The 23012-nt window shown below is 38.6% G+C and overlaps 1 protein-coding gene across 4 annotated transcripts in view; it reads left to right on the top strand.

Annotated features, from left to right (window-relative positions):
* The window catches only part of LOC103316546, a 463261-nt gene that overhangs the window by 421114 nt on the left and 19135 nt on the right, over positions 1 to 23012 (top strand). The window lies entirely within an intron of this gene.

The raw sequence follows: 23012 nt of genomic DNA, 5'->3' as shown, positions 1-23012 counted from the left end.
GCCGCAAAAACCCCCCCGGTAGCCGCTTTCTCATTCCTTCGGGGGGTCGCCTGTCTTAAGCTATTCTAGCCGACAACTAGTCTTGCAAGCAACCGTCATTGTTCTTCGCTCGGAGAACCGTCTCTACGTACGCCATTATCTCATCCCAGTTCTGCTTACTATCAAGCATCGTTTCAGCTACAGTCTCGGGCGTGAACGCCCCTATCGTCAGCTCCAGTACTCTACGTTTCTCAACCCAGCGGGGGCAGTCAAAAAACGTGTGTCTCACGTCGTCCCGTTCGTCACCGCAGTACTTACACCCCGGTGATGCCACCCTGTTCATCGCGAACAGGTAGCTTCTAAAGTATCCGTGATCGAAGAGAAACTGGGTAAGGTAAAAGTTAACCTCCCCCCACTTCCTGTCCACCCACGGGCATACATCTTTAATAAGGATCCTAGTCCACCTAGCCTTTGGACATTCGGTCCACCTAGTCTGCCAATTGCGCATTGTTTTTTTTTCTTTCTTCCGCGGCGATCGAGATTATATTCGACGCTAAGCGAGCCTCGTAGATCCGCTTGCGTTCAGTCGCGAGAAGATCCACGGGGATTACCCCCGCGAGTACCATCGATGCCTCGGACGCGACCGTCCGGTAGGAGCATGCTATTCTAAGGGCCCCCCTTCGCTGTACAGCCGTTATCTTGTTCCGATACTTATTCATACTCATCGCGTCGGCCCACACCTCTGCTCCGTATAATAGAATAGAGTTGGTGGTCGCCATGAGTAGCCGCCTGACTGTTGGCCTACGCCCGCGCACGTTGGCCATGAGTCGGCTAAGCTGACCTATCCTAGTCATGGCTTTTTTACAGACGCGATTTGGATGTTCTCCGTAGTTCAGCTTCGTGTCCAGAGTTACCCCTAGATACTTTGCTGATGGTTTCGTCGTTATAGTCTCGCCGCCTACCTTCATCGGTATGATGGTAGGTATGCGCTTTCCTGTCAGGAGGACTATTTCGGTCTTATTAAGCGCTAAAGTCAAGCCGTGCTACGACATCCACCATAGCACTTTACGCCATGTCCACGTTACGTGCCGTTATAACCGCGGCTACGTCGTCTGCGTATCCCACAAGCATCACGCCTCCCGGCATTTCGAGTTTTAGAAGCCCGTCGTACAAGATGCCCCAGAAGCCTGGCCCTAAGATCGAACCCAATGCTACTCCTGCAGTTATAGGTCTTCTTCTACGTCCCTGCTTCGTGTCATACTCTATAACGCGATCCCTCAGATAATCTTCTGTAAGACGCATAATGTATTGCGGCACACCGAAAGACTCTAAGGCATCATGTATGTCGGTCCATCTTGCTGAGTTGAACGCGTTTTTTACATCTAACGTTACCAAAACTACGATGTCTCTAGTCGTAGGTCTAACCTCTTCTACCCTCTTTACCGCGTCTGTTACCTCTCTGATGGCCCCTGTGGTCGATCGTCCTTTTCTAAAGCCATACTGCTTATCGGAGAGGTCTCCCGCTTCGCGTACGGCGCTAAGTATTCGCGGTTTCATCAGCGCTTCCTCCGCCTTTCCCATCGTATCCAATAGACTCAATGGTCTATAAGAAGTGTCCGCGTCCGCTTCTTTTTTCGGTTTTTCGATAAGGATTAATCTTACCATTTTCCATCTCGAGCTGAATACACCCTGTATCAAGCACAGATTGTACATTTCCAGTAGCAGCTCCGGCCGTTGGATTGCGACGACTTTCAGCATTTCCGCCGAAATACCATCCAGTCCTGGTGCTCTGTCGCTTTTCAGGGATGAGGTTGCCGCGATAAGCTCGCCCTCGGTGAAAGGGGGTATCGTCTATCGGCACATTCGTTCTTTCTACCTGAGGTCTGATGAGGTATGTGGGAGACAGCCCATCGATTATCTTTTCTATCACTTCTGCCTCCATGGGCTCCGTTTGTTTCATTTCGCCTATCTTTCGGGTAACGATCGCATACCCGTCGCCAAACGGATCTTTCTCCACTTCGTCGACAATCTTTGCCCAACAGCGTCGCTTACTTTCCTTTATCGCGTCCCTCAGCCTTTTTGGCGCCCGGTCGTGTCTCTCGTACAAGTCCTAGGCTTCAGGCCTGTTTCTTTTCAGAGCTTTTTGAGCCTCCCTTCTAGCGTGAAAGCAATCTTTTCTGAGTTTTGCGATTTCCTCCGTCCACCTGTATACCGGGTGTCTTATATGGCCGCAAGACACCCTTGGCATAGCTACGTCGCACAACTCCGTGATGAGACGTGTTGTACGTTCTACTAGTGCTTCGGCTTTTTCGCGTCCGCTCAGTTGCTGAGGGAGCCCATTTGATGGCAGCTCCGCCCTTTGTATCTCTTCAGCAAGTCTGTCCCGGTTCATGCGACGGGTATTCCACCGTGGCGTCTGCGTTTTTCTTTCTCTGGTCCTGTTTCTGTGGTCGTCCTGGATGTCAAAAAGTATATATTAGTGGTCACTTGCAGTATATTCCTCCATGACATACCAAACCCTGATTTTGCGGATTGTCGTTTCGCTTGCGAAAGTTACGTCCGGTATAGATTCCCCAAAACCTGGTCTGCGATAGGTAGTGGTATTTCCCTCGTTTGCTACCACTAAGCTTAGTCGAGCTGCCATCTCGAGGATGGCCCTGCCTCTGCAATTCGTTATCGTCATACCCCATTCCGTGGCCCTCGCGTTGAAGTCGCCCCCAATGACGAGTTCCCCGGATACGTCTCTTAATGTGTCCTCTAGCACCCCTAGTCGTATCGCGAAATCCGCCGCAGTAAGGTTCGGTGAGAGATATACGCTGAATTAAGTTATGCGGCCCACCCTTACCCGTACGTAGTCATCTCCCGTCCCTTATTCTGCGATACCGCGCCTGGGCACCCAGACTGCGGCGGTTCTAGCATCGTTGGACACCCAGCCGGGTGTGTCTCGATCCGTGTACTGTTCGCTTATCAGGAGGACGTCCGCTTTCTCCTCTGCGACAAATTGCAGTAGGAGATCGTGGGCGAGCCTACTTCTGTGCAGGTTGCCTTGAAGTATCCGCGCCATTATCCTTGCGTTTTTCCCGCTTTTAAGGCCGCCCGGAAGACCGCGCACGTACCGGTGCATGCACCGTCCTGTCCTTGGCCATCTTAGCGTCTTTGCATAAGAAACACCACCTTTGTTGGGTTGGCACAGTGCATAGTGCTGCCTTGTACCCACTCGCTCCACACTTCCAGCAGTTGGCGCTCCTGTCGGGTCCTTTACATCTCGCCTTTATGTGTCCGTAACCGAGGCAGCGATAACATCGCGTGGGGTTCGCGCGAACCCTCACTCGGCAGTTTATCCAGCCGATACGGATCTTCCCTTTTTTGAGCAGAGCGGTGGCCTTAATCTGATCTATTTCGGCCACTGACACCCTCTGTTCCCTCGTATTCGGCTCGAACAGATGGACTTTGGCATCTTCTTCGCCCGTCTCGGCTGTGATAGCACTGCGGACATCGTCCTGCGTCGTAAGACTGTCGATGTCCCTAATTTCCAGTGTGATTCTGGAGATCTTTCGCCTGACTGTGCCTGCCTTTCCAATGGCGGTTTGGATGGCCGTTTTAAGTGATTCCATTTTATCATCACTCTTAACCTACGCCAATCAGAACGCCGCCCTCATTGGATATCCACCGTCTTGTGCTGTTGGCACCCTTAGGGTTTCCAATTCCAGGATTTCCTGTGTATTTTCTTGATGTTTGTTATTGGTCTCCATGTTTAGTAGTTTTCTTCATTCCAGCATGTGTCCGACAACCCGGATCCCCCTGTCTATAGGGGCAGCTGGCATGGCCCCAACACATGACTGTAGGAGGTACCAGACTGGGCACATCATACCGGGGTATAGCACGCGCTATCGAACTAGTCCATCTCGGCTCTCTCGAACCTCCCACCACGAACGAAGGTGCTCGGCTCTCTGGAGAGTTTCCGACAGACGTCATTCGATATCACGCACTCGCCTAAGCCGATTGACCATAATTGGCTAGATTCCGATAGAATCGCAGGATTACGAGGCCGATGAAAGTGATTTTTCTATTCAAGTTGGTAGAGGACAAAGAAGAAGAATTGAAAATTCAAGCAGCAATAATGATAATTTGTCTGACTACGAACAAGAGGATAATCAGCCCAGTGAGGAAAATGAGGAGGCGGAGGAGGAGATCAGCGAGGAGGAGGATGAGGAGAGAAGCGAAACAGACGATAATATGAATTATCAAGGAGTCGATGAGGAAGGAGATGAGGATATCCAGCCTCCTGGTAATCGTTTTGATATTTTCCAACAAAATTCGCATTATATGTCTAAGTATAAAATAGAAGGTAGACGTATTGTGCTAAAAATAAGATCTCCACCGGAGGAAGCGATCTCCACCGGAAGAAGCAATCCGATAGTTTAGTTGGAATTAGTTATTCGCGATATTTATTCTTATATAATTTCATTATGTAATGAAAACGACACGATTGGTGTCTCCGTTAGAAGTTTAAACTCTGCCCGAGGCCCGGATGAGTTATCTGTACGATTAGTAAATAATTTTTTTTACAATGATTTATGGAATTTAATAAGCGGATTAGCTCAGAGTAATGCGGATTTTCAAATAGATGAGAGCTTTATTCTAACATTAACACTTGTTAATATACCTAATGGTGGCCGAGGTGGAAGTAGACAGAGGATAAATGTTGATAACTTAGCTCAGAGATCGGGTGTATCTATAAGAAATAACGATAATTTATGTTTGCCAAGAGCTTTAATTGTCGGGAAGGCTTTTATGACGTATAAAAAATTCTTTTCAAACGAAGCCATTGATACTTGGAATATTGTCAGAGATAGCAGACGTGGTATGCAAAAAGAGCGCGCAAATCTCCTTACTATTAATGCAAACGTCGTAAACCCTGCAAACGGGTGCGGTATACGAGAAATAGAGACGTATCAGCGGTATTATGTTGCAAAAAATGTCGCTATTGTAATATACGATAGTTTATCTTTTGGAAGTGGAGAACCGCCCTTTTACGATGGAAGACCTCTATTAAATTCAAATTCTTTTGACGTTATAAATCTTTTGTACGATGAGCGAAGGCGACATTTCGATACAATATTAAATTTAACCGGTGCTGCACGCAATCGTTTTTTCTGCGAACATTGTAATAAAAGCTATAGATACGTAGATGAGCATAGATGCACAGCCAAATGTGACAGGTGTTTTTGTGCACCAACGTGTAATTCTTATATAGATATTATAAAGTGTGTAGAATGTAACAGAGAATTTTACGGACAAATATGTTTAGACCGTCACAAAATAGATGGGTCATACAAAAAAAATAATAAAAAAATATGCGATGTAGTAAAAGATTGTAATATGTGTTGCAAACGAATTAATATCTACAAGTCAAAGCACAAGTGTGGAATCAATTGGTGCAACTTATGTCGCGAAAAACATGATATAAATCAGCTCTGTTATACTCAACCCATTGGACGTAATGTTAACGCATAGATTAATTGTAAATCCCCAAAGAATAACTTATTTATTTTTTATGACTTTGAGACGCGACAAGATTCTGCTTATCGTGAACATGCAGAGATAAAAATACACATTCCAAATCTATGTGTTGTACAACAGGTTTTCTATGATTGCATGGATAATGAAAATATAAATATACTATGCCATACGTGTGGTGTAAGAGAGCATATATTTCGCGATGATCCAGTTAAACAATTAATAGGTTTGACAGTACGTGAGAAAACAACCTTCGGTCAAATAATTTGTATTGCTCATAACTCTCGTGGGTTTGATGCGCAATTTATTTTGAGAGAAATCGTTGAAAATACCTCAATAGTACCGAACGTAATATTGAATGGACAAAATATAATTATGCTTCAATGCGGACGAACAAAATTTATTGATAGCTTAAACTATTTTCACATGAAATTAAGTGCTTTACCACAAACCTTTTCTCTACCGCCAGCTAGCAAAAAAGGATATTTTTCTTATCTATTCAATAGTTTAGAAAATCAAAATTATGTTGGGGCTTTACCTGAAGCATTGTTCTACGCACCTAATGCTATGTCGACGTCTGAGAGGGAAAAGTTTATTGTATGGTATGAGGAGAACCGAAAACCGGGTTTGATTTTCAACGTGAAATACTCGATTATTGACGTATGGATGTAGAAATTTTAAGACTTGCATGCATGGCTTTTCGGAAAATTTTCATTAAGTGCGGGAATACTTGTCCGATTACAGAGGCAACGACCATAGCTTCTGCATGCTCCATTGTGTATAGAAAAAATTTCTTACGCGCAAAAACTATCGGTATCATTCCAGCAGGTGGATATCGACGCGCTGATAATCATTCGCAAAAGTCAATACAGTGGCTGTTACAGTGTGAACGTGAGATTGGTCGGGAAATCATATACGCGGATAGAGCACGTGAATTTATGCTTCCAGAAGGGTTTCGTGTAGATGGCTATTTACCTCCGGAAAATGATAATGCTAAAGGTCTTTGAATATCAAGGATGTTACACACACGGTTGCCCTATTTGCTTTAATAAACGACGAGATAAAATAATGCCATACGGTAGAACTATGGATGAGTCGTACGAGAATACTTTTCGGAAAATTCAAAAAATAAAAGCCCTGGGTTACGAAGTTCGAGAGATATGGGAATGTAGTTTTGATCGGATAAAAGCAAAGAATCGCGAAATCTACGAATATGTAACACAGTATCCTCTTATGAGTCGTATAACGTTGAATCCACGCGATGCTTTTTTTGGAGGTAGAACGGAGAATATAGTTACTGAGTACGCGATCGGAAATAACGAAAAAATTCAATATACAGATATATGCTCTCTTTATCCGTACGTGTGTAATAGAGGTCGATTTTCCGTAGGACATCCGCGAATTTCATTGGGTGAAGACTGCAACGAATTAACGCAGGGGAATAACAATAATCTCAACAATATTGAAGGATTAGTTAAATGTAGTATCTTACCACCGCACGACCTGCACATTCCACTCTTACCAATTAAAATGAACGGACGTCTTCTTTGTGCTCTTTGCCGCTCATGCTGCGAAGAAATGCAGCAGTGTGACTGCAATCACGAAGACCCAAAAATGCGTGAATTCACGGGCACCTGGGTTGCTGATGAGTTGCGTAAAGCTGTTGAACTCGGTTACGGTATTACGAAAATTTATATTATTTGGCAATATGAGATGACACAGTATAATCAAATTGATGGTAGCGGAGGTCTTTTTGTTAAATACGTAAATACTTTCTTAAAAATCAAGCAAGAGGCTAGCGGATGGCCCTCATGGTGTACTAACGAAGCAACTAAATTACAATACATTGAACAGTATAGACTCGATGAGGGTATAACTTTGGATAAAAATAATATCGAAAAAAATTCAGGGTTACAAGCTGTTGCTAAGCTCTGTTTAAATTCGTTTTGGGGTAAGTTTGGACAACGGAGTAATTTGAAACAAACTGAAGTTGTAAAATCACGTGAATCTCTTTTAAAACTTCTTACTTGTCCGGAAAGAGATGTTAATGATATACTAGCAATTAATGATGAGATACTGTACGTGACTTGGCAATACAAGGATGAGGCTGTCACTCCTGCCCCGCATACGAGTGTCATGATTGCGGCTTACACCACTGCTCAAGTACGTTTAGAACTATATAATTACTTGAGAAGATTAGGAGATCGTGTTCTTTATTATGACACAGATTCTTGTATATTTGTTTCGCATGACGATGCTCCGGATGAGTATAAACCTTTTATTGGCTCTAAACTAGGTGATATGACAGATGAACTTTGTGGTTATGGTGAGAATACGTATATAAGTAATTTTGTTTCGGAGGACCAAAGTTTTACGCTTATACAGCTGTAACACCCAATAAAGATGATAAAATTGAATGTTGTAAAGTAAAAGGTATCTCATTAAACTTCTCAAACGGTGTAAAAATTAATTTTGATAGCATTAAGAATTTGATTAACGATGCCTTTGCAAACGAAGATCACGAATCCAAAAATTAATGATGAATATAGTAAAATATGCTTAAAATTCAAAGCTATCAGAAGAACTAAAATGCATAAAGTTGTAACGCGTGAAGAATCGAAAACATGTTGTGTTGTATTGAAAAAACGACGATACCTTACATCACGTAAGTCTCTACCTTTTGGATATAAGAATAATGAATTAATCTACCGCTTATGTGTAATCCAACTTTCGATCGTATACTTCTCTATTACGCAGAATGGCAATCTACGTACGAAACAGACTTTATACCAGAAGGTAGTATAAACAGCAAAAAGAAAATTGTTGAATTTCACGAGGGATTACCTCAGCCTTCAGACTATTCAAACGATAATGATAGGAAAAAATTATTGATTATTGATGATTTGATGAGAAAATGGAGATTGAAAATGAGGATACATTAAATCCTTTGTCTGATGAGGTAATTTTGACAAGTATACCTAAGGGTTATGTGAGGAAATCTAGTTTATTGCTTAAACATTGGAAATCAACTGTACCTCGTCATATCAAATGGGATAATTCGGGTACAGTCAGCATCGACGGTAAAGTTATACCTCAGTCAAATATTATAGATTTGGTGGAGGATGCTGTTCAGAGCAAGGCAACAGATGAAGAACCTACTGGAAGATTTCAACTTGCTAATTTTATAGCATCGTCTGACACACCGTCTAAATTCATAAGTAATCCGATTGTATTGTCAATTAGTGAAAATTTCAAACGTGCTTTGAACAAAATACCCTCAAGTAAAAGAGATAATTCGGAGAGCGTTCAGACTTTGGAGCAAGGTGCAAGACTTGCTGCTTCAAAAATATTTTGACACTAAACACGAGGCAGGCTACGCAGGTGCACGTAACCTCATTCGTGTTAATAAGCAAACAAATAAGAATAACGTTAATATTTGGTTAAGCAATTAGGATGCATACACGCTTCCTCGTCCTATTAGGAGAAAATTTCCTAGAATCATGTACAATGTCAGTAATGTGGATGATTGTTGGGAGATGGATTTGTGTGACATGCAAGCTCTCAAAAATTACAACGATAACTTTGCATATCTTCTTGTCGTAATAGATATTCTTAGTAAATACGCTTGGGTCGAGCCGCTTTATGACAAAAGTGTCAAGAGCGTCGTAAGTGCTTTTGATAAAATCCAGATCAAATCCAAAGAGCTAATGGTCGCTCACCCGTACTTGTACAAACAGATAAAGGTAAAGAGTTTGTTGGTTCGGAATTTCAAAAATATTTAAAACAGCATAATATACATTTTGGAGTTGCACGTAATCCTGACGTTAAAGCAGCAGTTGTGGAACGTCTTAATCGAACCCTCAAAGAAAGAATATTTAGGTATTTCACACATAAAAATACACACAGATATATTGACGTTATTCAAAATATTGTTTATGCCTACAATCACAAACTGCACAGTGGTATAAAAATGATTCCTGCCAAAGTGAATATGCGAAACGCCGATGAGGCTAGAAAAAATTTACAGAAAAGAGCACTAAGTCAGCGTAAACAGTTTAGAGTAGGTATATGTAGAGTAGGTGAGCTCGTTCGCATCAGTCGAGCAAAAGGTACCTTCGACAAAGGATACGAGAAGAACTACAGCGAAGAGATCTTTAGAGTACATAGAGTTTCACGTCGACAGAATCTTTATATCTACGAACTCGTTGATCTAGATGGAGAAATAATTGATGAATTCTTTCGTACGTGTCGGTGATGATCGTGTAGCAAAAAATAAGGAATTCAAAATTTAACGAGTAATTAAGATTAAAGGTCGAGGAGTAAATAAGAAATTATTTGTGAAGTGGATTGGTTATCCAGATAAATTTAACTCGTGGATTAAAGCAAACGATATCGTAGAAATCTGAAACATGTCTCGCGAAGAATTTTATTTGGTACTACCAAGCAACAGTAGTATGAAATATTTTCCAGATAACACTACGCCTTGCTTTAACACTCAACTATCTCATGAAGTCCGGCTATCTGGGAACTGGCCTGTTACACTGACGGACATACATATACCATGCACTATGGTACATATTCAAAAAGATGAATGCGAAATAATATTTACCAAAACTAGTAGTAGCGGTAGTACAAAAACAACAACAACAGCTAACGATAACGATAACGATGAGAAGCAGAAGCAGAAGAAAATAAGTGCGACAGAACACACGCATGAATTTGTAAATTTAGAGTACAGCGATACTTCTTTTCCACCTGGTGTCTACGACAGCCTAAAAGATCTAGCGGAGGCTATAAATAATGTACTTGAACTTCACGGACATCTACTTATAGCGCCAGCAAAAAAGAAAAGAGGCTACTACAACCTACGAAAAATCTGCGAATGTAAGGAAGCTCATTACTATAGTTTTAGCGAAAAAGTTAAACGTATATTTGGCTTTGAGAATGAGAAGTATAGGCTAGAAGGTTTTATAACCTTGAAACCACAGTCACCAGAGTCACGATATACAACAATCACAGTGAACAGAACTGCTTGTTTAGCAAGAGCTATATCAGATCAATTTTTTGTCTACTCTGATATTTGCATTCTATACACAGTCGGTGATATTCAAGCATCACTTTTACGTATAGTGGTATTGGATAATTCCAAGTATAAACTGGGTGTAACTATGGTCAAACAATTTGCACCTCCTAATTACATACCACTGCTGAACAACACGTTTCAAAATGTTACAATAGATATAAGAGATCAGCATGGTAATCATATACCATTCGAGTACGGGACGTTGACAGTTACACTTCACTTTGAACGCTGTCAGTAGAGCATGAAAAACAAAAATGAGTTACTACGTAGAATATTATTCCGATCAAATTGGTGCTGGGCTAGGTAGAGAAGGTGTACGACGAGTGTTTGCAGGATCAAGCTATCAGCGAGGACACGGCGGTATAGGCCATTTCTTGATTGGTTTATTTCGAAGAGTCTTACCATATCTCACTAGTGGTGCCAAAGCTGTAGGTAAAAAAGCTATAAAAGCAGGAATAAATGTATTAGATGATGTGGGTAATCACGGTCTCAGTTTTAAACAAGCTGTGAATACGCGTGCATGAGAGTCTGGTCGAAATCTTAAACATAAGGCCGCAGATAAAATAGCTGAAATGATGAAGGGATCTGAATATAAGCGACGTGGTAAGAAGTGAAAACGTCAGTCGCGTAAGAGTCGTATAACTGGACGCAGTAGCACCAGCGGTAGTGTGAAGAAAAGACGTGTCAGTAAGAATAAAGTTAGAAGCTCGAAAAAAAGAAAGTAAATAGAAAGAAGAGGAAACGCAGTGTCTCTGATATTTTTGGATAAACATCAACATTATGGCTTTTCTGCATTCAAACTCATGCGAGTGCATGAAATCTGGATTAGATTTATTTACTTTACCACCGACGCAAACGTCAGTGGAAATTTCACAATTCATACATTACAAGCCCGTTTCATCTCTTACCGACGATGGACCATTGGAATTTGTAGTTCCAGGAGGAAGTATCTTGATCTTGCGCATACAATGCTCAGTATACGCCTGCAGATATTACCTAATGTTCCAATTGCGGCTAATGAGAGTGCCACAGAGTACTCTAAGGTAGCACCAGTGAATAATCTTTTACACTCACTCTTTAATCAGATAGATGTGTTCTTTAATCAAAAACTAGTATCACCGACAAATAATGCATATCCATACCGTGCATACATCGAAACACTGCTAAATTATTCAGCGCCTACAATGAATTCTCATCTTACATCAGCACTCTGGTATTTAGATACTCCTGGTCATATGGAGACACCACCCAAGTCACTGCAGTCGCAAATAAGGGAAACGTTTATCGTCAGTACTTTTCAATTAACGGCCAAACTGTTCATCTAATTGGACATTTACATTGCGATGTTTTTAATCAAAATAAGTTTTTGCTAAATGGTGTTGAACTACGCTTACGATTAGTGAGAAGTAAGGATGCTTTTTGCTTGATGGATGCGTCTGATAACGACAAATTTAACGTACATATTAAAGAAGCATCACTGATTGTACGTCGTGTTAAAGTGAGTCCAGGGATTATGTTAGCACATGCGAACACTCTCGCAAAACCCACGGCTAAATATCCAATAAATCACGTAGAAGTAAAAGCATTTACATTGCACAGTGGTGTTCATGGCGATACACTTGACAATGTTATCCTAGGCTAGATTCCTAAAATAATAATCATCGGTTTCGTAGATAATAGAGTATTTAATGGGAATAGAAAGTTCAATCCATTTAATTTTCAACATTTCAACATAAACTATCTTTCACTTTATGTGGATGGAGTACAGATTCCCAGCAAACCACTACAGCCACGATTTACGGGGAGTAATCCAATATTCGTAGAATATTATCATACATTATTCTCTGGTACGGGAATACACTTTCTGAATAAATCACTGACGGTTACACGAACAGATTACAATAAGGGCTATTGCTTTTTTGCTTTTGATCTAACACCTGATTTATCTGCAAACTCATCATTTCATTGGAATCTTATCAAGCATGGTAGTGTTCGAGTAGAAGTCAAATTTGAACACGCTCTAGCAGCAACAATTAACTGCATAATTTATGCCGAATATGACAATGTCTTGGAAATAGATTCAAGTCGACAAATCATAACGGATTTCAATACTTAGGAAGAGATGGTGGGGATAGAAAGAGAAACAACCGCAGCGCCTTCTACATCGTTAACGTTAAGACACACTATGCTCAGTTCTCTTTAAACGTTTATACAGTTCACTAGTGCTACTTTACCTTCTGCTGCTACTACTGCTAATCGTTCTTAAACTGTCATGGATTACATTATTAACGTTCAAGGTCTGAGAGATCTTCATAACAAATTTATTCCTAAAGAAGTGGCTTTACTTTGTCTAAAAAATAGAGCTATTGGACACTGGATCGTTAAGGCCCCCCACAATTTCGCAGAATTGTCTATTGGAATAAAAAGGTCTAACGAATACATCTCTAATCAGTTTCATGGTGTCCGCTGGTATGAAGTTGACATTAGAATGGAACAATTGCAATTTCATTTACAACCAGTGGCAAAAGTGGCTATACGTGTTTTTACTCGTGGACACGATAATTGGAGATATTTGGAAACTGCCATGTCTCGTGAAGTTGTGAATGTGGAAGAAATGTACGCGCCGACTTTTCAAGAATTAAAAAAGAATTATCGGGACAGATTTATGTGTTTAAATCACAGTATCCAAGATATAAACAACACTCGTGATTGAGCTGTCAACCAGGCATATTTATTGAGAAAGTGCTTGCACTCTATTGCCGAGGATATAACCCAAGATTCAGCGCAAAAATTTAGCGACGCTTTATAAACTTCATTCTCGTGTTAGAACAGCAACATCTATTTATAGTGGGCGTGGAAGCGACGTAGTTGATCATAGCTAAAACAATGAATACACGTAAACTGCTAAGGGCCCTCAAACCATTAGCTGCCAATATAGTTGGTGTAAACGCTGCAGATAGAATCCCTAATGTTATGAAACATCCTACGGCTATTATCGCAAACACAGATGATTACACCAAACGAGGAACACATTGGATTGCTATTTACATAGATGCAAATGGTTACGGAACGTACTTTGACAGTTATGGATTACCACCAATCTCACAACATCATGTTAAAAGACTTAAAAGAAATTGTAAACGATATCAGTGGAATAAGCAAAAATTACAAAGCATCGATTCGCAAGTGTGTGGTCAATACTGCATTATGTTTCTTTATCGTATGGTTAATAGACCTAACTTACGCACGTTTTGTAATAAGTTTTCACGAGATTCCAAAAAGAACGATGCTTTAGTGGATGCGTTTTATAAAAAACTTTTAAGAGATAAAAAAGTACGCCTGCGTTCAAGAAATGTTAAGAGATTCGGAACTAAGCGTTCTCTTGGTTCAGGATTTTGCAATCAAACATGTACTTCTAGAATATCTTCGAATTATTGAAACAATTGTCAAATATCATTGGGTAAAAATATGAATAAATTACAATCTTAAATATCTAAAATGTTCTCACTTACAATAGCTTACTTGCTTCTACATTCCTGTTATCTGAAATACTGTAATATAAGAACTTTATCAATATACCCGTTGACATCCAGAGTCATTTATGTTTTACTTTCACATCCTGTTTCATCATCCTCTCACTGTAAGTAGAAACCGATGAAAGTGCTCGTAGTCTAAACATATTGTTCTTACAAGGAAAGGTACCCAACCCGAACTCACCGATTTTGATGATTTTCATATATGTTGTAGAACATAAAAAAATAAGAGACACGTATTTTTTTTTATCGGCTAATTTTCACTTTTAAGAGGTAAAAACCTCCCATAAAGTTAACCCCCAAAAAGCGTTTTTTTTAAATATCTCGGCTTAAAATTAATATTTTTCAATGAAACAAATTGGAGGTTATTTCTTACAAAAAGAGCAAGTATTTCATGGTGATTTGAAGAGTAAGAGTAGCATCCCCTATTTTTTAGGGGTTGAAAACATATATTTTTTGGCATAATTTTATAATAAAAATGTTTAAACCGACTAAAAAAAATTGGAAAAAATGTTTAAACATCCTTAATAACAAAATTTAGTTGACGTCTTTCGGTGTTTTCATAAATATTACCCCTAAGGGGGTAAACCACCCCTAACACAAAATAACTGTAAATATGTAATTCAATACATAATATTTCGTAGAAAGTTTGTATATAGAGGTTTTCGAGGTCGCTGATTACAAATCTGTTATCAGATTTTGAAAATTCAAAATGGCGGATCCAATATGGCGGACGGAAATATCGAAAAAAAATTTTATATAATAAAAAAGTTTTAAACGACTAAAAAATTTGGAAAAAATTTGTAAACATCTATAATAAACAAATTAAGTTTTTCGGTTTTTTCATAGATACTTCCCCTTACAATTGCAATGTTTGTGCACCCTTCTATTTCACAATGTGTTGCACAAGACTTTCCAAAACTGAAATCTATAGGATTATCAAATTTATCTGGTTTTTCATTGACGTAACCGCTTTTATACCAGGAATATTTAAACAAATCTATATATCTCGGTGAAGACAGTTGGTTGTGAACCAATGATTGAAGTTTAATTATATTATTTCTCACATGTAAATTCATATCATGATCCATTAACATTACATTATCAGAAAATGTTCGGACAAAGTTTTTCCAAATACGGAATCCATAGACATCAAGTGGTTGTATTTTTCCTGTGGTTCCAGTTGGAATTTTTTTATGTTAATAATTTTATTTTGTGGCATTGTTTCTTCTATAACTTTGTCACAATGACCACTCCAAGAATCAAGTAATAGTATTGAGTGATGGCCTACATAGGGATAAAATATTTTTTCCAACCAGATTTTGAAGTGATCTGCAATTAAACGACTTACTAATTAACTGATCAACGATATTACAATGTAAAAATTGTTATTAGTTTCCTTACTTGTTGTTAATTTTCCAGATTTGGATGCTTCCACGTACACGTTTTCTAGTCTAAATATGTTTTGTTCTACAATAGGGCCAAACTTGCCACTTGGTTCCTTTAAAACAAGAAATAGCGGTGACAACAGTTGTCCAGTAGCTGATATTAGTGGCTGTATAGTATAACTATGCGTTGTTGCTGAAATTGACTGTACCAGACATTGCACTTGCTTTTCTCCTTCTACTGCTAATGTTCTTCCAGAATGCATTTCTAGCTGAAATCCGCTCTGATCTATATTATACAAATTTTCGAGTCCAATCCTTGGTATACACGATTTAACGTCATCGATAAATGCTTCAGCTTTAGCCGTAAGTTCTGCACTACTTTCTAGTGTTTTTCTTGTTATGAACTTATTTATTTTCCTAGAAACTATTCGGTGTGCTTGCTTAAATTTGAGTAACCAATGTTTAGAAGCTTTGAATCTAATATCATCAAAACCAATTTCTTTTTTAGCTTGTAAGGCCCATCGAATTATATCTTCATCATGGATAATTGAACCACTGTCGAGAGCTGCTTGAAAATTATCCAGGGTATACTGACAAATTTGTGCTACTTTTTCTCTATACTAGCCACCTTTATTAATTGAATGAGCCCAACGACGTAGCTGACTAATAGATGATACTTTTTTGAATCTGTTTTGCACTGTTTTGAGACTTAAATTTTGCTTCGTTTTGCTACTTCTCCAAAATTCTACAGCTCTTTTTTTTGTATTCAAAATCTAGTTCTTCATTATCTGCTGTACATTGATTTGTTGGTGCTATATCCGGATCAGGAAAATGATGTTGCACTTCATCTTCAATTATTTCCACATTATGGTCTTTATACTCTTCTTGAAAATCCAAAGAGTCATCAGTAATCATTTCTACATCGTTGAAATCATGTGTTGCATCTATTAAAATTTCTTTTATTTTTTCGGCCAACTCTGTTTCGTGATAATTCGTGACACTATCTGGTATGTTTAACGCCTGAAAGTATGCTAATAATAAGTTTAGAACGTTTAACGGATTAATTTTCATTTTTCAATCTAAAATGAAAACAAGCGGTAAAATTTATACAAGCTGTGTTTTTGCATGTAAGGCACGACTGCTACATTTCTACCAGAATAAAACGAGTGAATGTAAATTGAATCAAATCATTAATTTATGCATTGGAGAAGAATTCTCGTTCCACTTTGTGATGTTCGGAAAACTCTATTTTTGGTTTTATTCAACTTTTATTCACTTTGAAATTGAATAATGTAAATCTATATAAAATCACTAAAGAAAATTTTCTACAACTGTATGATACCACTGACAAACAAAAAGACGTACTATTCGTACTTTCCGGCATCGAACTAGAATACCCACAAAACTCACTCACTGCCTAAAAAATAACACAGGCAGCTGAGGTGAACACTCGATGAAAACAATCTAAAAAAAGAACATACTGATTCGCACATATTGTCAACAACTTTTATGAGTGAAAGACATTTATCTGTGGAATTATCATTGAATGTACGATAACATTCATTAAACTAATGAATGCATATAAAATTCCCTTTCAATAACAACGTGTTCTTTAATTGCAAATGAAGTTCGAGTATTAATATTCTTTTATGTATTTTTACCAATAACAAAAATTATCATAGTAATATAATAATAATAATAAGAAGAAGAAGAATAAGCATAATTGCAATAGCAATAATAACAGTAATACTGATAATAGCAATGATAATGAAAAATAATAATAATAATTAGAATAATATTTATTATTAAATTTAGATTTTTTGATAAATTCATTAAATCGTATCAAATAGTATTATTATGGAATTCCAGACTGTAAATATTTTACTATAGATACAATAATCATTACTTCGAGAATTCATCTAAAAAATGTTTGGCTTACGAAATAATTGTAACAATGAAAAACTCCCAAGTTTGACAACATTAAATTTTATTACAAAACGCAAAAGAGTTTGATAAACTAATTTTATTAACCTATGTTTTTTCATTTGCAAAAAAGTGTGGACTTTTTGAATTTATAAAATTATATAATTATGCAATTTATGAAATACTTTATAATTTATGAAATTACTTTTGAAATTATGCTAATTTATAAAAGCAGAAAAATAAATAATCTTTGATTGAAACATAAAACAAGACGTTATTTGTTACATACAAAATGATAGAATAAAATATCGGTAATATGTCTATACTCGTGTCTACGGTAAAGCATAGGCCTTCGGCTTGTCTGGAGGTTAGGGGTTTGGAGTCGTTTGGTTAAAATGCACAACCATTTAGCCTATTTGTTCTTTAGGGGTTTAGGGTTTAAGGCTCTTTAGTTCACATGTACAGGCTACAAAGATCACACATTTGTAAACAAGTTTTTTTGAAAGTTAAAATTTTTTTTCGATATTTCCATCCACCATATTGGATCCGCCATTTTGAATTTTCAAAATCTGATAACAGATTTGTAATCAGCGACCTCGAAAACCTCTATATACAAACCTTCTACAAAATATTATGGATTGAAGTATACTTATAGTTATTTTGTGTTAGGGGTGGTTTACCCCCTTAGGGGTAATATTTATGAAAACACCGAAAGACGTCAACTAAATTTTGTTATTAAGGATGTTTAAACATTTTTTCCAATGTTTTTTAGTCGGTTTAAACATTTTTATTATAAAATTATGCCAAAAAATATATGTTTTCAACCCCTAAAAAATAGGGGATGCTACCCTTACTCTTCAAATCACCATGAAATACTTGCGCTTTTTGTAAGAAATAACCTCCAATTTGTTTCATTGAAAAATATTAATTTTAAGCCGAGATATTTAAAAAAAACGCTTTTTGGGGGTTAACTTTAGGGGAGGTTTTTACCCCTTAAAAGTGAAAATTAGCCGATAAAAAAAATACGTGTCTCTTATTTTTTTATGTTCTACAACATATATGAAAATCATCAAAATCGGTGAGTTCGGGTTGGGTACCTTTCCTTGTTAGAAGTTTGCGAGATGTAACCCTAGCTTTTGACCGTTGACGAATATGATACTTTCTTTCCTGTTGCGTCAGCAGGCTTCTTTGTGTTCTTCTGCGAATACACGTGCAGGAATGCATTCCCACTACTCTTGAATAATTTACTCTGAGATAGTGGGGGGATTCATTCGACAGTGGATAAAAAGAGCGAGTACTGTCGTCAGTAGCCACATCAGTACAGTGTGGTGGTGTTCACAAATCATTTCTCAAGAGAAGAACCTTTGTGACGTTCACAGTGTAAAAGTTTTATTTGCCATGGTTCAATCAAGCGACATTGTCCAACCTTATTTGCAGAATATCCTGCCAAACATGCTGCTTTCTACAACCTACGCAGTTAATAAGTCGAATTCCAAAAGGATTTCTCTTGGATTGGAGTTTCATCAGGGTAGCTTCCGTCCTGTAGTTAAGCTTTCTACAGCTACAGGGAGTTTCAAATCCATAAAATTCGATGTGGCTAGCTGGAAATTTTTTAAGAATTACTTCGATCTTATCAATACCTATTTCCAAGATTCCAAAGTGAGTACGGACGACCTACAAAGATATACATGGAAAACCACGATCTGATGTTTACAACTTCATACAACACAAAGTCTATACTGATTGAGGAAAGACCTGTTGGAACACCTCTCTTTCCAAATCTTCTACTAGATGAAGAAGACGAGGACGAAGTTAATAGCGCTTTCGCTGAAAGTGCTACATGTTGTAGTGATGCTACTCCTGTTGGCGGGAGATCGAACACCGTAAAGTGCCTTCCGTACAGGTAGTATCTAAAATAATCTCTTTTTTGGTCGTTGAATAATTTTTCTTAGCTTTGTTGAGAAATCGGGGCATGTAAGCTATTGGGTGGTCTTCGCCTGGCTCACCTTGACTGAGGACTGCTCCTAATGCTCCGTCACTGGCATCCATAGTTAATATGAACGGCTTTTCCATGTCCACTGATACTAAAACTGGCGCCTCACACAGGGCTTGTTTTAATACTTTAAAACTCTGGTCCTGTTCAGATGTCCACTCCCACTTCTTGTTCTTCTGCAAAAGGGAGTTGAGGGGTCGGGCTTTGTCCGCGAAATCTTTAATGAAGCGTCTATAGTATCCCGCTAATCCAAGAAATTGTCGGATTTGTGTTTGATTTGTTGGTTTCGGAAAGTTCTTAACAGCCGAAATTTTACTCGGATCTGGTCTTACTCCATAGCAGTCAATTATATGTCCCAAATATATAATTTCTGGAGTTAAAAACTGACATTTATCTATCTGCAAGCGTAACCCTGCATCAGATAGTCGGTAAAATTCTTTATGATTTTTTTTCTCGTGCTCGTCTAGGGTATTTGCATAAATCACGATATAATCTAGAAAAACGTATATTTCTACACTCTGTAAACCTGATAAAACGCAGTCCATTAAACGTTGGAATGTTGGGGGTGCGTTAGCCAAACCAAATGGCATACACACGTACTCAAAATGGCCATACTTGGTGTTGAAAGCAGACTTTTGAATATCCTCCGGTTCTAACTCTATCTGGTGGAAACCCATATCTAGGTCAAAAACCGAAAAGTACTTTGCACTTCCAAATTGTTCCAAAATGTCTACGATGTTAGGTAACGGATCAGCATCCTTTATCGTTTTTGCATTCAATTTACGATAATCAATCACCAATCTATATTTCCTTTTACCGTCCGGTCCCGGTTTCTTGGGAACAATTCTGCAAGGGCTGCAAAATAGACTGTTTGAAAGTCTGATGACACGTGCATCCAGGAGTTTTTGTAGTTGATTAAATAACTCCTCTTTTTGTCCGGTCAGCCCTCTTTCATATTTAACGCGGACCGGGCAAATAAAACAAATGTGAGTATTTCTTCACTATTCGTTGTATTTGTCGCAATTCATGTCTCTTGTGGTACGTTTTTCTCACTTTGTCCATTATAAACTCTGTCTTCTGCATTTTTCGGAGCCTCTCCTTCCAGTGGCAAGTCCAGAAAATCATCATCTTCACTTAGATCAAAATCTTCAAGATGTTGCGGCGAAATTTCAATTTCTACTGGGTCTTCTCTGGTATTAATTGCCATAGCGTAACAATAACCCTTTTCATTAGTTACTGCAGCTTCCCCTATATATACTCCCGGGACAGTCTTGATTAGCCTTAAGTAGGTCTGTCCTTTTACTGAATCTATCGTAGCTGGGATTCTCACGGGTACTTTGGCTCCAGCTGGTAGCTTGAAGATCGTGTTCCCCTTTGATTTATATCCATTCGGATTAAACGGACTCATAAGGGAACTCAAAATTTTCTACGGCTGTCTGGGTGTTCTCAGCAGGTAGTATTTCGAGACTTAGCGGACCATATTTTATGTCTACGTCCACTTGATTTTCAGGAAAGTTCCTATGTACAAAGGGCACTGGAGTTATAGAGTGACTTGCGGTGACTAGTACTTCATCACCGAACATGATATTCACTTTCTCTTCGTAAAGAAACGGATTTCTCAATATGATGTCTTCATGTAATGGTGTACTCGAGGGTAACACATGAAAAATGTGTTTCTTACCCATAATTGTTAGTTTTACTGTTCCTAAAGTGTCAAATCCTTGGGGTGCTATCTCCATAATATTTATAAATTCATCGTGTTCTATTACTACTTCTGGTCGTAGTGAATCATGTTTAACAGCATTTATCTCAGCTCCGGTATCAATGATGCACAGAGCTTCTGGTACCGCTAGTTGTTCTATTGTTAATTTCACTATTGGGGTTCTCTTGACTCTCGTCGTGAGTCGTATAATCTGTGTTGGCCTTCTGATGTCCGGTTTGGCCTCGGGCTGACTGGACGCTGCTGTCCGAATCACGCTAAGGTTCTGGGTTCAAATCTTAGTAGGAGAAATTTTTTTCATTCAATGTAACACTTTATTTATTCTAAATAACCCATTTCGTCAATTAATAGATAACGGTTTTTGAGAATTTTTAATAACATTTTAAAATTGTATATTGCCGAGTACTACAGCCATTGTGTCGATATCTCATCGACGCTTGATTATGTTGCTGCGCGTGCAACCATATAACATGCGTGGCTAGAGCGAAGCGTTGAAAGCTCTGTCTCTCCCTCTGTTCTTTAGTCCGTGCGCCTGTCATTCCGTCTCTCTCTCTCTCTCTCTCTCTCTCTCTCTCTCTCTCTCTCTCTCTTCCTCCGATCCATGCGGCCTACACGGTAGAGAGAGACAGGGAGCCATGTTGCTTTTGGTTGCTTAGCAACCCCCTTATGCTTTACTCGTGTACTCGAGAACATCTCCGCGCGTGTTTGCGTTATTGCGATTCTCGGTATTGCTTTGACTTTCGACTTTTGTCTTTGTGCGTGTTTTGACTTGTATGGCGATTAACATAAAATCACGCCATTTTTTCGTTTTTTTATATTAGCAAACTCGATTTTGACTTTTTATTTAATTTTACAGTGCTTTCGCGTACTTTATCGATTAGGCTTGTTTTTCTTTAATGTTTTTATACGGCTTGTACAGCGTGACTCTATATTTCTGTTAAAACGTTTAGCCTCGTTTAACGCATTCACTTTTATACCGCACTTCACGTGTTATTTTAACTTTTACTTAGTAGTGTCACCCTTCCTTTGTCACCTGAATCTGTTGCCAGACATCGTGAGAGTAGACCTTTTCTCAATTCGGACGTCCTTCAGAATACCTCCTTTACTCGTGATCGTGGGCGTGTAAAGCTGATGAGTTTTCAGGAACTTTTACTTTTCACTTTTCACTTGTGCGTCGTGAAAGACGTGTAAGGACGCATAACCTGTTGGAATGATGCAGGTATACACGTACGTGGCAAGTGAATAAGAAATAATAAAAGAACAGTCACACAGTTTTAAACTATAAACCTGGCTTTATTAGATGATCGGATAATGTGAACGTAAACAGATAAACGTAGTTTGCTCGAAGAGCGTCTTGTCGACTCAAGAGTTTGACAAGAAGTGAAGCGGCGAGCGCGCAGCGCCGACGAGGTCCGCAGCGCGTCACATGGTTGGGGATGAGAATTAGGGAGCGCAAGCATCGGTGGTTGGCGCTACATTTCCAACACAAAGAATATATTCAAATACTTTTTTCTTGTTTAAGTATAGACAGACACTGGATTTGTTTGTGGTACAAAGACAATGTAATACGAATTTTTGATAGTAATAACATAAATATCTTGATGATGATCATAAAACTTTTATTGATAGGCTGTTTCCAAATAAAAATAATTTCGCATATCTTTTAAAAAAGTACAGTATCATACTAATTATTATGATTGCGGTGTTTTTGATATAGCATCTATTTGCAGTTGCTATTGTATTTATTATTTGCCCATGCAATGTTAAAATTAAGGGGGCACACCACCTTTGAAATTAAAATCAAAATTTTTCATTGAAAATTTATAAATACTTATATAACTAAACTAAATTTCGTGTACTATTCTTAGATATA

This window comes from Nasonia vitripennis, assembly GCF_009193385.2.
Source record: "Nasonia vitripennis strain AsymCx chromosome 4 unlocalized genomic scaffold, Nvit_psr_1.1 chr4_random0007, whole genome shotgun sequence".
Classification (NCBI taxonomy): domain Eukaryota; kingdom Metazoa; phylum Arthropoda; class Insecta; order Hymenoptera; family Pteromalidae; genus Nasonia; species Nasonia vitripennis.
The sequence above is the reverse complement of the archived record's forward strand: the minus strand, read 5'-3'. Positions and strand labels throughout refer to the sequence as shown.